The following is a 15,609-nucleotide window of genomic DNA, read 5'->3' on the forward strand; positions in this document are numbered from 1 at the left end:
GATGAAAATTGAGGATTTTAGAAATCTGAAAAAGTGGTTGACCTTTGGCCTATGTTGACCTTTTGGCCCATGTTGTTCTCAAAAATGGTTGGTCGTTGAATTCAGTTCGCTTATATGAAAATATCATTCAAATTCCAAGTCATTCGGATGAAAATTGAGAATTTTAGAAATTTGAAATGGTTGTTTACCTTTGGCCTATGTTGACCTTTTGGCCTATGTTGATCTGCAAAATAGTTGGTGGTTGAATTCATTTAGCTGTTATGTAAATCCTATTCAAATTTCAAGTCAATCGGATGAAAATTGGGGATTTTAGAAATGTGAAAAATGTGGTTGACCTTTTGGCCTATGTTGACCTTTTGGCCTATGTTGACCTTTTGGCAAAATGTTGATCTCAAAAATAGTTTGTGGTTGAATTCAGTTAGCTGATGTGAAAATCCTATTCAAATTTCAAGTCAATCGGATGAAAATTTAGGATTTTAGAAATTTGAAAAGATGTGACCTTTGGCCTATGTTGACCTTTTGACCTCAAAAATATATCGGATTTTGTCAGACCACGAACTCTACCGTTTGGTGAAGTTTTGTGAAGATCGGTTTAAAATTGTGACCTGTCGGCAAGTATAAGTGAGTGGACAGACAAACAAACACACACACGCACACACAAACACACACACAAACCGCAGTGATCAACATACTTGTTAAAAAAAAACAACAACAATTTGCCAAGAACAAACTGACTCAAATGCAATACCCTCTCCTCAAGCAAGGCTAATAAATAATGTGGTTAAGGATGGATTGTGGGTAAGGGTGGTTTCGAACCACTGTTTGGTCATGAAATCAAAGTCGGGTGACGTCAAAAAAGGAGCGAGCGACAAAGATCGACAACAACTACAAGACTTTCATTTTCAACCACAATTTCCCTCCATTAGTTTCCATACATTAGTAATCTCCATTCATTCAGTTTCTATATTGTTATGGAGGATAATATACAATAACTAGTTAGACGGTGCAGATTTATTTACTGAAAAACATTATTCCATCAGCATGATGTCCACATTTTAGAGAATGATCTGATCTGACTTTTCTGCAATACCGACTTCTTTCCTGGAAGTCCTAGCAGTGTCCATGTGTTTTGTTTTTAACTCTCCCATCCCCACCCCCCTCCCACGCCTCCTCCCCCCCATGCCCTCTCCCTCCCACAGATCTCCCGATGTCCCTGCTCTCCAATGTTGTACTTGTGTGCTTCCCCCTCTCTCCTCATCTTGTCTCCCGCTCCCTTTATTTCGTCTTATGTGTCCGGTTTTTTTTTTTGTCATTAATGTTAGCTCTTACATGAGCCTCGATCTTGTATACAAAACAAAAAAAAAATCTCTCAGTGGTGAAGAATCACTTTTAAAAAAAATTCAATCTCGTTTCCGGATCCAAATTCGGATCTTCACCAAAATCGAACAGTTTTGTCTGTCACACACCCAACCTGTCCACCAAGTTTACCGAATCTGTCCATAACGTTTTGAGATACCCTGCTCACAGACGTTGAGAAAATGAACAGACAGGGGTGAAAACAACCTCCATCCACCTTCAGTGATGGAGGTAATTAAATAATGTATGTTCATGGAAGTGATTGGATGACGCAAGAATTTGCCTACTTTCCGCTCATTTCGTTTACAGTTGCCAGGCCTGTATCCATCTTCTGCCGAAAGAAGCACCGCATCATGGAGCATGTCAATCTTCGAAGAATACTTTAAATCGGCTGAAGTCTTTGAAATCAAAGTGGGCATAAAAATTGCCGCCCACCCCACCATGCTTATTCTTTTGAGCAGGTAACAAGGCCACTTATACTGTACCCTGGCAACAACCTAAGCTCAATATAGACATTATTCGTTTATTCTTTGTTATACTTTGCGGCAAAAAGGGTTGGCGTCAGGAAGGGCATCCGGCCGTAAAACATTGCTTCAAAAAGGGGACCGAAAAACAACAACAACCACGGTTCCCGAAAAAGGCCAACCCCCGCTTGCGGGGAAAAATGGCCTCTAAAGGTGGTTATACTAGCATCAGCACTCCCACCATCCAGGCCTTCTGGGTGGGAGGGTCCACCTCCGCTCACCTTTGGTGGGCAATTTAAAGTGGTGAATTTTCCAGAAAGTTCTACTTTCTTTGGAACGCGCTGTACACTTGAAAAAACTTGGGACATACTGTAATTATATTTGGCCTTGCTGGACAACACGAGAGTTTTTGTGCTATAAACTGCAAAAAAAATCTCAAATTTACACAGTGATCATTTTTTCCGGAAGACGCTGGATTCCATACGGAGTCGGGATGGAGGCGGCAAAAATACAAATGGCGTTTTCTATCATCGAGCCAGCAAGCTGGGAGCAACAATTCCCATTTATTGCCACATTTGATGCAATTCAAATGTTCTAATGGGACGAGGTGCTCCGTTTGAAACTGTTTGTTCGATTTATGTAGCTTTTTGATGCCTAGGGCATCAATTTATTTTTTGCCTAATAAACCTTTTGCCTTATTTATTTATTTATTTATTTTTGCTTTTCCCCTTTTGCCTAATAAACTTTTTTTTTTTTTTTGCCTTTTTGATGCCTAATAAAAATCTGTATTGGTGTCAAAGCTCTTATAAAACCCGATATAAAGGCCTCAGCTAAAATGAAAGAAAATCCACCTATTCAGTTAATGCGACGTGGATACGGAACTGACACAACGAGCCAATTGACCTTTTTTGACCATCCTTTAACAAATTTCCCGCAACACTAAGTGCATTTAGTTTTTGCTTTTGTTTGAGTTTATTTCGAGAATAACTTTAGGAAACAAGTTGTCTTCTCATGGGAGTGTGAAAGAGAATCCAAAGTTCGTAAACATAAGCAAACTTGGTGGAGAGGAAGCATGGCCTTAATATAATACATTTCCCAGAGTTACAAAACCTGAACTTTCCCACGGAGTTATTATGATTCGGAATGGAAAAGTCAAACAAACCATGATGGAAGTCAGGATGGTTGTGCATGTTTCTTTTCTCAAATGAAATGTAATTCCCAGGAATAAACTTCATTACCTTTTAAAGGGGTGCATGAGAAAGGAAGGCAGATGTATATAAATAAATGACATCAGAATTCCAGGCATGATTCTGACACGTTTCATGTTTTGCATTTCTCGTGCCCTGTTTGGGTGAAATGCCATCATACTATGAGATGATTTATTGGTTATCGACCAATTAAGTTTGGAAATACATGTTAGATTCCAATCTGATGTGTGGAAATATCAAGTTTTCTTTCTTCTGCAATGTCTCGGTTCTTCGACGAGCGAAGCGACAGAGGGAAGAAGGCAACGTACTGACACTGGGGCAGTGGATCTACAGGTGGCTTGAACAAGGTGGTGAATGAACAGGATGGGGAGAGTAAACAGGGAAGGAGACATGGCATCCGGAAAAAGATGGCGAATGCTCAGATCACGGGTAGGAATAGAGGATGTCCTGAATAGAGGATGTCCTGAAGTGGTGGTCCACTGCCTAACTGAAAGAGTGGTATTGAACAGTCTGAAAAGGAGGTGTTATGAGTGGCAGAAAAGAGGACCAAAGGAGGGAGGCAATGAATGCTCTTGGATTTTGCAAGTTTACAAAGGAGGAGGTTTTGGGATTTTGCAAGTTTACAAAGGAGGACGTTTTGGGATTTTGCAAGTTTACAAAGGAGGAGGTTTTGGGATTTTGCAAGTTTACAAAGGAGGAGGTTTTGGGATTTTGCAAGTTTACAAAGAAGGAGGTTTTGGGATTTTGCAAGTTTACAAAGGAGGAGGTTTTGGGATTTTGCAAGTTTACAAAGGAGGTTTTGAGGTTTTGCAAGTTTACAAAGGAGGAGGTTTTGGGATTTTGCAAGTTTACAAAGGAGGAGGTTTTGGGATTTTGCAAGTTTACAAAGGAGGAGGTTTTGAGATTTTGCAAGTTTACAAAGGAGGAGGTTTTGGGATTTTGCAAATTCACAAAGGAGGAGGTTTTGGGATTTTGCAAGTTTACAAAGGAGGAGGTTTTGGGATTTTGCAAGTTTACAAAGGAGGAGGTTTTGGGATTTTGCAAGTTTACAAAGGAGGAGGTTTTGGGATTTTGCAAGTTTACAAAGAAGGAGGTTTTGGGATTTTGCAAGTTTACAAAGGAGGAGGTTTTGGGATTTTGCAAGTTTACAAAGGAGGAGGTTTTGGGGTTTTGCAAGTTTACAAAGGAGGAGGTTTTGGGGTTTTGCAAGTTTACAAAGGAGGAGGTTTTGGGATTTTGCAAGTTTACAAAGGAGGAGGTTTTGGGATTTTGCAAGTTTACAAAGGAGGAGGTTTTGAGATTTTGCAAGTTTACAAAGGAGGAGGTTTTGGGATTTTGCAAGTTCACAAAGGAGGAGGTTTTGGGATTTTGCAAGTTTACAAAGGAGGAGGTTTTGGGATTTTGCAAGTTTACAAAGGAGGAGGTTTTGGGATTTTGCAAGTTTACAAAGGAGGAGGTTTTGGGATTTTGCAAGTTTACAAAGAAGGAGGTTTTGGGATTTTGCAAGTTTACAAAGGAGGAGGTTTTGGGATTTTGCAAGTTTACAAAGGAGGAGGTTTGGGGTTTTGCAAGTTTACAAAGGAGGAGGTTTTGGGGTTTTGCAAGGAACAAGTGCAACATGCAGGATTAGAGAAGATGTAAGTGGGATGAAATAGTAGAGAGCTCAAGATCTAAAGAGAGACAAAGTTCTAGCTGTGGATATTATGCCACGTCCGCATATGTATTTTGTGAAGGTGCATACATGAACAAAATGTAACGAAGGGATTAATGAGTACATTTCGCAAAGAGGGCCACACGTCCCACGGATCCGGTTTCCTCCACTTCTCGTCTTCTCCTCTATCTATTAGTTTTATTTTATATTATATGGGAATTGGAGTCAATGTGAGCTAGAGAACAGAGGAGTAGCTCACCGATCACAGATTGATTCGGCATCACGAGACACTACGAATGTGTACATGCATCTATCTTCTATCTATAATTCCAGTAATCTCTGTGTGTCTGTGTGTGTGTCTGTGTGTTTGTCTGTGACCGCTGTTTCGCGACAACTACCGGTCCGATATACTTGCAACTTGCCAGGTATATTGCTGGGGACCCGAGGATGTGCCTTTTCAAGGTTTCATATTAATCGGACAAGTAGTTACCGAGCTATGGCGATTTCTTTACCAAACTCCGCAAGCCGTTCGCTTTGGACCAAACCATTGCATGTAAATAGAGGGGGGGGATTGTCACCGTACTCGCAAGCCGTTCGCTTTGGACCAAACCATTTCATGTAAATAGAGGGGGGGGATTGTCACCGTACTCGCAAGCCGTTCGCTTTGGACCAAACCATTTCATGTAAATAGAGGGGGGGGGGGATTGTCACCGTACTCGCAAGCCGTTCGCTTTGGACCAAACCATTTCATGTAAATAGAGGGGGGGGGGATATAATTTTAGATATATATATAGTACGGGCATGCCCTAGTATAAATAAATTATAATAAAGCATATGCACATGCTATGTGTGGTTCCATGCCAAGGTTCCATCAGTTTTGTGCCTCCTGTATGTGTGGTGTTATACACACATGCCTTCTCTCAATGTCCCAAATTATTGCCACCTTCTTGTAGGATCAGCAAGGATACATTTTTGGCTTAAATATTTCAAGAACCGGTTGGCCAAGGCTTGCATTCAGCTGAAGGTGGCAGAAATTTGGAATCGCAAAAAAACCACTGCGGAGATTCTGAAACCATGCGGCAAAACATTTTGTGGTCTGACGAAACCAAGATTGAACTTTTTGGCCTAAACGTAAAACGTTACGTTTGGCCCAAGCCCAACACATCTCATCACCCAAAGAACACCATCCCTACTGTGAAGCATGGTGGTGGCAGCATCATCTTATGGGGATGTTTCTCATCAGCAGGGACTGTGGCACTTGCTCGGATAGAAGGGAAAATGGATGGAGCGAAATACAGGAAAATCCTAGAGGAAAACCTGCTGCCCTCTGTAATAAAGCTGAAATTGGGACGCAAGTTCACCTTTCAGCATGACGACCCGAAGCACACAGCCAAAGCTACACTGGAGTGGCTAAGGAACAAAAAGATAAATGTCCTTGAGTGACCCAGTCAGAGCCCCGACCTAAATCCAATTGAAAATCCGTGGCATTACTTGAAGAAAAACTTGCATACTCAATGCAAACGACACCCCGTGATCCTTAACGTCCACCAACTAATGCTAGTAGACAGGACACCTCGCAGTTTAATGTCCACGCAAGTGATGGTGCACATTATGATCCAAAACCATGCAAGGGAAGCACCATTCCAACAGTTTATATAGTCAGATCGTACATCAAACCCAATCTACTAAAAGGTAAATGCACTAGCTCTATGTCATACATTCAGGCTATATCCTTATGAAATGTATATTCATGTTGTGTGCGAGCCTTTGCCATTTTTGAAGTGAAGAAACCTGTGCAATTGCTTCCAGTACACTTGGAACTAGAGCTGCACTCGGGAGAGAGCAAACATCCGCCAGGCTGAGCAGTTTACTTTTTGCATTCCATGGTAAGCCGGATCTGGATTCGGACCTGTACCAAAATCGAATCGGCTTGGTCTTGTCGCCTAACCAACCCAACTCATCCACCAAGTTTTGTCATGAGTCATCGACAACTTTTTGAGATGTTGTGCTATGTATCGTTTTTTTGCCCTATCAATGGGAATAACCCTGGTGTTGGGCTAGCGGCTAGAGTGCCGGCTTAGGATACCTAGGATCCTGGGTTCGAATCCCGGTCGATCGCTGAATTAACGCCAGAGGGGTTGACTCAGCCTGTTCATCCTTCCGAGGTCGGCTAATTGAGTACCAGTTCACTGGTAATTCCCTGCTTGTCGTTAAAGGCGGCAAAAATGGTTGGCGTCAGGAAGGGCATCCGGCCGCAAAACATCGCTTCAAAAAGGGGACCAAAAAAACAACAACAACCACGGTTCCCGAAAAAGGCCAACCCCCGCTTGCGGGGAAAAATGGCCTCTAAAGGTGGTTATTTTTTATTATATATAATGGGAAGAATCACATTAGAAACAAAATTCTGATCAGGATTCGGATCTTCACCAAAATTGAATCAATTCTTCCTCGTCACACACCCAACCTGTCCACCAGGTTTCGGCCGAATCCCTCCACAACGTTTTGAGATATCTCGTTCACGGACAGAGATACAAACAAACAGACAGTGGTGAAAACAACCTCTGTTGACCTTCGGTGTTGGAGGTCATTATAAGGCATTTTAGGCACTCTATGGTCAACAAAAAAATTGTTGTGGTCGGGATTTGTCATGCTTCCCAAAAAATATATATCAGCAGCAACCAACTTTTTTAGTCTCGCACAAAGGCGAAGGATCAAGTCAGACGTGGCAACCGACTTGTGGTCTTCGCCATGCAGTCTGCGGTTCAGTCCGGTGACGAAAGCCACTCGGTGGTTGAAGCATCAGACTTGAGCCTTACCTGTGTTCAAGATTTCAACACAGTAGTTGCATTTTTGTGAATCGAGGCATTTTGTGTAACTTTTTCCTTGCAACGTTTTGCACGACTCGGATGTCATCACAAACATGATGTTTTTAAATTTACCTTAATAGCTCTTGTGCTGCTACCACCTGCTCCAAACGTATGATTGATTGGAGGCTTATAATCCATGCACCTTGTATTTATTACCCTGTGCTCGCGAAGCGAAAACCGAGGTTAAGCATTCAGTCACGTACGTACGTGTGTGTGCCGTGTCTGCATTTAAAAAAAAATCATTTTCTCGGCAACCGTTGGTCCGATTGACATGAAATTTTCCCCTTCGGAGGGCCTCCCCCTTCAGAATATTTTAATGATTATTATGACGTCATATGTCACGTGGTACAGGCGCCATCTTGGAAAAACTTCGCACCTCTATATCTCTGAAACTACTCCATGGAAAAAATTGAGACCCGGCTCATTGTCAACTACTCCCCATGGGGAATAAGATATGTTAATAATGATGTCATCGGTGCCTTCGTTATGACGTCATAATTCGACAAATACAACACTTATCCATCCGATCATTATTTTTAAAAAAAATCAGCAATGGTTGGTCTGATGGACACGAAATTTTCACCATATGAGCGCCTCCTCCTTTAGAATATTTTAATGATTATCATGACGTCATAGGTCATGTGGTACAGGCGCCATCTTGGAAAAACCGAAAAATGTTGCACCTCTATATCTCCAAAACCGCTCTATGGGAAAAAATTGAAACATGGCTAATTGTAAAGAACTACATATGGGGAATAGATGTTGTTAACGATGACGTCATTGGTGCCATAATTATGACGTCATAATTCGACAGGGACAACGCTTAGTCTGATCAGTTTGAAATGTATTGAGCGTGATCGATGCCACAATTATATTGGAGAATATAAATTTATGATATCATCGCTCACGTGGTCTGGCAGCCATATTGGATCAAAGAAAAAAAATGTTCAAAAACAGAAGAGTTGGCTCACACCAAGTTGACTGCGCAGGGTAAGTATTCTATGAATGCCATCTAGTTTGAAAACTTCCTCTTTAGATGCAGTTAAAGTGCAAGAAGAGTCGAGGAATTTATAATTGCGGAGAAGCTTAAGACATTCCTTTTATCGACAGTCTTGCACTGGAATCAGTATCCAATTGAGACTTCCTTGTTCTGCTGTCATTTTGAGGAATCAAAGCCTTGAATCTCAAGTGAGAACAGTGTCTCGAAATATCCATGTCTTTGCCACCGAGGTCTATACTTGGCAACTTTTCTCCTAAGCTAGTGGCATCCAGTTCTGCTCTGAATCATGGCTTTCATCACACAAGTCACTCATTGTCCTTGATGGCAGACATTCTATATCCCTCCCTCGGAAGGTAATCCTCTATCTATAAATGAAGGAACTCTGTGCGATACATCTCTTGGATGCTATGGACAAGGAATTTCAGCCCCAACTTAAAAATACCGTTACCGTTTCTCGGGTCTTCAAAGACCATCGCATCTCCGGCGGGTGAGGGTCGAAAAAGTGCCCGCGTCCTCCGGTTAATTTGAGTGTGAATCGGTGTTCAAAATCACAAGAACAAGGGCAATCCTCCTGATAAGAGTGGCCGAACGAGCTGACAAACGATTCGTTTTACAAGAACTTTGACACGAACCCCAAACTGCCCGCCTGCGGAGTTATTTGCCAAATTGCTAAGTGCTATGGAGCGCGCTTCTGATGACCACATGCAGCTTCTCGTTAACAAAGGATGTATTCCAACAAAATGAGGAAGAGAAGAAGAAGAAGAAGAAAAGAAGAAGGGCACTGCTGTGAAGCTGTGGATGTACACTGTCACAAACGAATGATCTTACGATAATTCACCAAATGTCCGTCCGTCTGTCTGTCTGTCCGTCTGTCTGTCCGTCCATTCGCAGGTACCGCAAAAACGGCTGAACCGATCGCAACGAAATTTTGGGTGGGTAATCCTGGGATCCCCTGGAGTAAAACAGGCTACATTGTTTTTCCAAATTCAGCTTTGATCTCCAGCATTTTCAGGTTTTGACTCCCGCCTAACGTTATTATCCCGGGTACCGCAAAAACAGCTGCACCGATCGCAACGATACACCTCCATGCCCGTGGGATTCCCACGGGTGATCCCACTAGTAAAAAATAATACTCCAATGTGACCTCCGGACCACGATGGAGTTAAACAGATAACCTATGCAGGTCCAGATTGCAATGCCATGTAGGACCGGATTGCAATGGCATACACGTCCAGATTGTAATGCCATGCAGGTCCAGATTGCAATGCCACACAGGCCCATATTGTAATGCCATGCAGATCCAGATTGCAATGCCATGCAGGCCCATATTGTAATGCCATGCAGGCCCATATTGTAATGCCATGCAGGCCCATATTGCAATGCCATGCAGATCCAGATTGCAATGCCATGCAGGCCCATATTGTAATGCCACACAGATCTAGATTGCAATGCAATGCAGGCCCATATTGCAATGCCATGCAGGCCCATATTGTAATGCCATGCCGGCCCATATTGTAATGCCACACAGATCCAGATTGCAATGCCATGCAGGCTCATATTGTAATGCCACACAGATCCAGATTGCAATGCCATGCAGGCCCATATTCTAATGCCATGCAGGCCCATATTGTAATGCCACACAGATCCAGATTGCAATGCATGCAGGCCCATATTGTATTGCCATGCAGGCCCATATTGTAATGCCACACAGATCGAGATTGCAATGCCATGCAGGCCCATATTGTAATGCCATGCAGGCCCATATTGCAATGCCATGCAGATCCAGATTGCAATGCCATGAAGGTCCAGATTGCAATGCCATGCAGACTCATATTGTAATGCCATGCAGACCCATATTGTAATTCCATGCAGGCCCATATTGTAATGCCATGTAGGCCCATATTGCAATGCCATGCAGACCCATATTGTAATGCCATGCAGATCCAGATTGCAATGCCACACAGGCCCATATTGCAATGCCATGCAGACTCATATTGTAATGCCATGCAGACCCATATTGTAATTCCATGCAGGCCCAGATTGCAATGCCACACAGGCCCATATTGCAATGCCATGCAGATCCAGATTGCAATGCCATGCAGGCCCATATTGTAATGCCATGCAGACCCATATTGTAATGCCATGCAGACCCATATTGTAATTCCATGCAGGCCCATATTGTAATGTCATGTAGGCCCATATTGCAATGCCATGCAGACCCATATTGTAATGCCATGCAGATCCAGATTGCAATGCCACACAGGCCCATATTGTAATGCCATGCAGAGCCATATTGTAATGCCATGCAGACCCATATTGTAATGCCATGCAGATCCAGATTGCAATGCCACACAGGCCCATATTGCAATGCCATGCAGACCCATATTGTAATGCCATGCAGATCCAGATTGCAATGCCACACAGGCCCATATTGTAATGCCATGCAGACCCATATTGTAATGCCATGCAGACCCATATTGTAATTCCATGCAGGCCCAGATTGCAATGCCACACAGGCCCATATTGCAATGCCATGCAGATCCAGATTGCAATGCCATGCAGGCCCATATTGTAATGCCATGCAGACCCATATTGTAATGCCATGCAGGTTCAGATTGCAATGCCACACAGGCCCATATTGCAATGCCACACAGGCCCATATTGCAATGCCATGCAGATCGAGATTGCAATGCCATGCAGGCCCATATTGTAATGCCATGCAGGCCCAGATTGCAATGCCATGCAGGCCCAGATTGCAATGCCACACAGGCCCATATTGCAATGCCATGCAGACTCATATTGTAATGCCATGCAGACCCATATTGTAATGCCATGCAGGCACATATTGCAATGCCATGCAGACCCATATTGTAATGCCATGCAGATCCAGATTGCAATGCCACACAGGCCCATATTGTAATGCCATGCAGACCCATATTGTAATGCCATGCAGGCCCATATTGCAATGCCATGCAGACCCATATTGTAATGCCATGCAGATCCAGATTGCAATGCCACACAGGCCCGTATTGCAATGCCATGCAGACCCATATTGTAATGCCATGCAGATCCAGATTGCAATGCCACACAGGCCCATATTGTAATGCCATGCAGACCCATATTGCAATGCCATGCAGGCCCATATTGCAATGCCATGCAGACCCATATTGTAATGCCATGCAGATCCAGATTGCAATGCCACACAGGCCCATATTGCAATGCCATGCAGACCCATATTGTAATGCCATGCAGATCCAGATTGCAATGGCACACAGGCCCATATTGCAATGCCATGCAGATCCAGATTGCAATGCCATGCAGGCCCAGATTGCAATGCCACACAGGCCCATATTGCAATGCCATGCAGATCCAGATTGCAATGCCATGCAGGCCCATATTGTAATGCCATGCAGACCCATATTGTAATGCCATGCAGGTTCAGATTGCAATGCCACACAGGCCCATATTGCAATGCCACACAGGCCCATATCGCAATGCCATGCAGATCCAGATTGCAATGCCATGCAGGCCCATATTGTAATGCCATGCAGGCCCAGATTGCAATGCCATGCAGGCCCAGATTGCAATGCCACACAGGCCCATATTGTAATGCCATGCAGACTCATATTGTAATGCCATGCAGACCCATATTGTAATGCCATGCAGGCCCATATTGCAATGCCATGCAGGTTCAGATTGTAATGCCGCATAGGTCCAGACTGCATTGCCACCTAGGTCAACTCATAGAAAGCTTTTATTTCGATAAAATTATTAAATAATGAATTGCATCACAGATGACGACAGTGTGCTACCTGAAAGGCTCTCTTTTAGAAACACTATGTTCAAGTTAGAGTCCATTTTCTTTGTTCGTCAAAGTGTGTGAATGCAAAAGTCCGTCTAACGCAAGTTATTTTAATTTTAATAATAGTATATTCATAGTTATTCATTCTCGGATATAGAAACTACATGGTGGATGTGAAAATGGCGCCTGTTCACACAAACTGTAGAACTAGAAGTGCATTCCGCGATCTGAGAACGATGGGAAAAACCTGCGACTCAGAAATAATCTCCCACCGGAGTGAAGCATTTATAAAGAACTAGGGCATGCCCGTACTATATCTATATCTAAAATTATATCCCCCCCTCTATTTACATGAAATGTTTTGGTTCATTCGCAACGCCAAAGCGAACGGCGAACGCTTTACATGAAATGGTTTGGTGCATGAAATGTTTTGGTCCATTCGCAACGCCAAAGCGAACGGCGAACGGCTTGCGAGTACAGTGACAATCCCCCCGGGGTTTTTATTAGTTTTAAAACATCGTTTAACGCCAACATAGCGCCAACATAGTTTGCAAACGTGAAATAAATGAATACGCTCTCAAATGTGCCATCCGAGGCAGAGTGTGTCCGCCACGTTCGGCACACGCGATAGTTCGCTGCTCTCTGATTGGTTGAATCGTTTTTTGGACATAGCTCGGTAAGTAATTGTCCGATTAATATGAAACCTTGAAAAGGCACATCCTCGGGTCCCCAGCAATATACCTGGCAAGTTAAAAGTATATCGGACCCGTGGTTGTCGAGAAACAGCGGTCACAGACAAACAAACAAACGTACAAACGTACAAACGTACAAACGTACAAACGTACAAACGTACAAACAAACACACAGAGATTACTGGAATTATAGATAGATGATTCTGAGTTATTACGTTGAAAGGAGGAGTATAAAACGGGAACATAACCCCATTGCGCCTGCGTTGCCATTCGCGGAGCGTTCCTGGTTGCCATGGAGACGCTTTCTCGACGGTGGCGTCCGCCATTTTAAATCTCTCCAAGAACTATATGTGGAACTTGGAAGGCGTCATCCTCTCCGTCGAACGAACTCAGCTGTAAAGCTACCATTCTGTGCAGTAAGTGCGGCTGCATATTATTCCCTAAAGGCGAACATTGAATTACCTCACCTGTAACACCAATTGAGCTTTTCGCACAGCACTTGTTGATACCACAGCTGAGGTAAATTCGACAAATGTCTGTGACGTCATGCCGTTCTTGAGGTTGTTACTGTTTACACATTGTCAAAAGCTGAGGTGAACAAGACAAATGTCTCTCCCTATGACGTCATACGGTTCTTTGGTTTTGTTACTGTGTACATATTGCCAATCTGTGACGTCATGCCGTTCGTAAAGTTGTTGCTGCGTGCACATTGCGATCGCGAACTCGTTTAAGTTGTTTATTATCGCGTTTAAACGACTTCCCTCGTTGTTTGCATTATTCTCGAGATAATTAGGCATCTCTTGGCGACTCTAATCGGATCAACAACGCGTGTTTACAAAACGGAGAGCTTGTTTACCTGTGAGGATCATCTCGACATTAACGTCACCACGCGGGTAACCTTGGCAGGAAAAGGTCGACGAGGTGTTCCCACGAGCTTGCAGGTACAGGCCTACTCTCAATTTGTTTGCGGAAATGTCTGGGTTCTCATGCTATTTGTTGTGTTTCAGACATTATACAAATGGCATCTACAGTATGGTACAGTATAGAGTATAGACAATCTACAGTCAGTGGAAAGGACCTGGATGAAGGTTTCAATAAAGACATCCGAGCCCTTGTTCAATTTACGCTTCTTCTTCCACTTCTTCTTCTTCTTCTTCTTCGTGTTTCGTCTGTCAAAACACCTGGATGAAGACTTCAATAAAGGAAACATCTGAGCCCTGTTCCATTTCGCTTCTTCTTCCTCTTTTGTCTGCTGCTGTATTGCTGTTTTTGCTTTGTTTTTGTTTGGTTTTTTGCTGTTTTGTATCACATCTGGGATCACGGCGATGCCACTGACGCCATTTTCTCTGTAGGTCAGGGCAGGAATTTGTCATTTGTTCAGGGTGCCGGCGATAACTCGCCTACTCTTTGCGAAGGACATCGTCACATCTTTAATGTCCACCAACTAATGAGGGCACATGGGACGCCCAGTTTGGCTTCATCTTCATCCATAATCCCAGGGGATTCATCGAGTTGGGAATTAATCTAGTTAGGGATTCATTACGTTAAGGATTCAACTTGTTAGAGAATCATCTGGTTAGGGGCACATCTCGTTAGAAATTCATCTTGTTAGGGAGTCATCTAGTTGGGGATTCATCTAGTTGGAGATTCATATAGTTAGGGATTCAGCTCGATAGGGATTCATATCGTTAGTGATTCATCTCGATAGGGAGTCATATCGTTAGGGATTCATATCGTTCCGGATTCATATCGTTAGGGATTCATATCGTGCGGGATTCATATCGTTAGGGATTCATATCGTGCGGGATTCATATCGTTAGGGATTCATATCGTTAGTGATTCATCTCGATAGGGATGCATATCGTTAGGGAGTCATAACGTTAGTGATTCATCTCGTTAGTGATTCATCTCGTTGGTTATTCATATCGTCAGTGATTCATCTCGATAGGGATTCATATCGTTCCGGATTCATATCGTTCGGGATTCATCTCGATAGAGATTCATATCGTTAGGGATTCATATATTTCCGGATTCATATCGTTAGGGATTCATATCGCTCCGGATTCATATCGTTAGGGATTCATATCGCTCCGGATTCATATCTTTAGGGATTCATCTCGATAGGGATTCATATCGTTAGGGATTCATATCGTTCCGGATTCATATCGTTCGGGATTCATATCGTTAGGGATTCATGTCATTAGGGATTCATCTCGATAGGGATTCATATCGTTCCGGATTCATATCGTTCGGGATTCATATCGTTAGGGATTCATGTCATTAGGGATTCATCTCGATAGGGATTCATCTCGTTAGTAATTGAGCTCGTTAGTGATTCATCAAGTTAGTGATTCATCTCGTTAGTGATTCATCTCGTTAGTAATTCATCTCGTTAGTGATTCATCTCGTTGGGGATTCATCTATTTCGTGATTAATATCATTAGTGATTCATCTCGTTAGTGATTCATCTCGTTAGTGATTCATCTCGTTGGGGATTCATCTATTTAGTGATTAATATCATTAGGGATTCATCTCGATAGGGATTCATCTCGTTAGTAATTCATCTCGT

The sequence above is a fragment of the Myxine glutinosa genome, chromosome 12 (genome assembly GCF_964187855.1).
Source record: "Myxine glutinosa chromosome 12, kmMyxGlut1.1, whole genome shotgun sequence".
NCBI lineage: Eukaryota > Metazoa > Chordata > Myxini > Myxiniformes > Myxinidae > Myxine > Myxine glutinosa.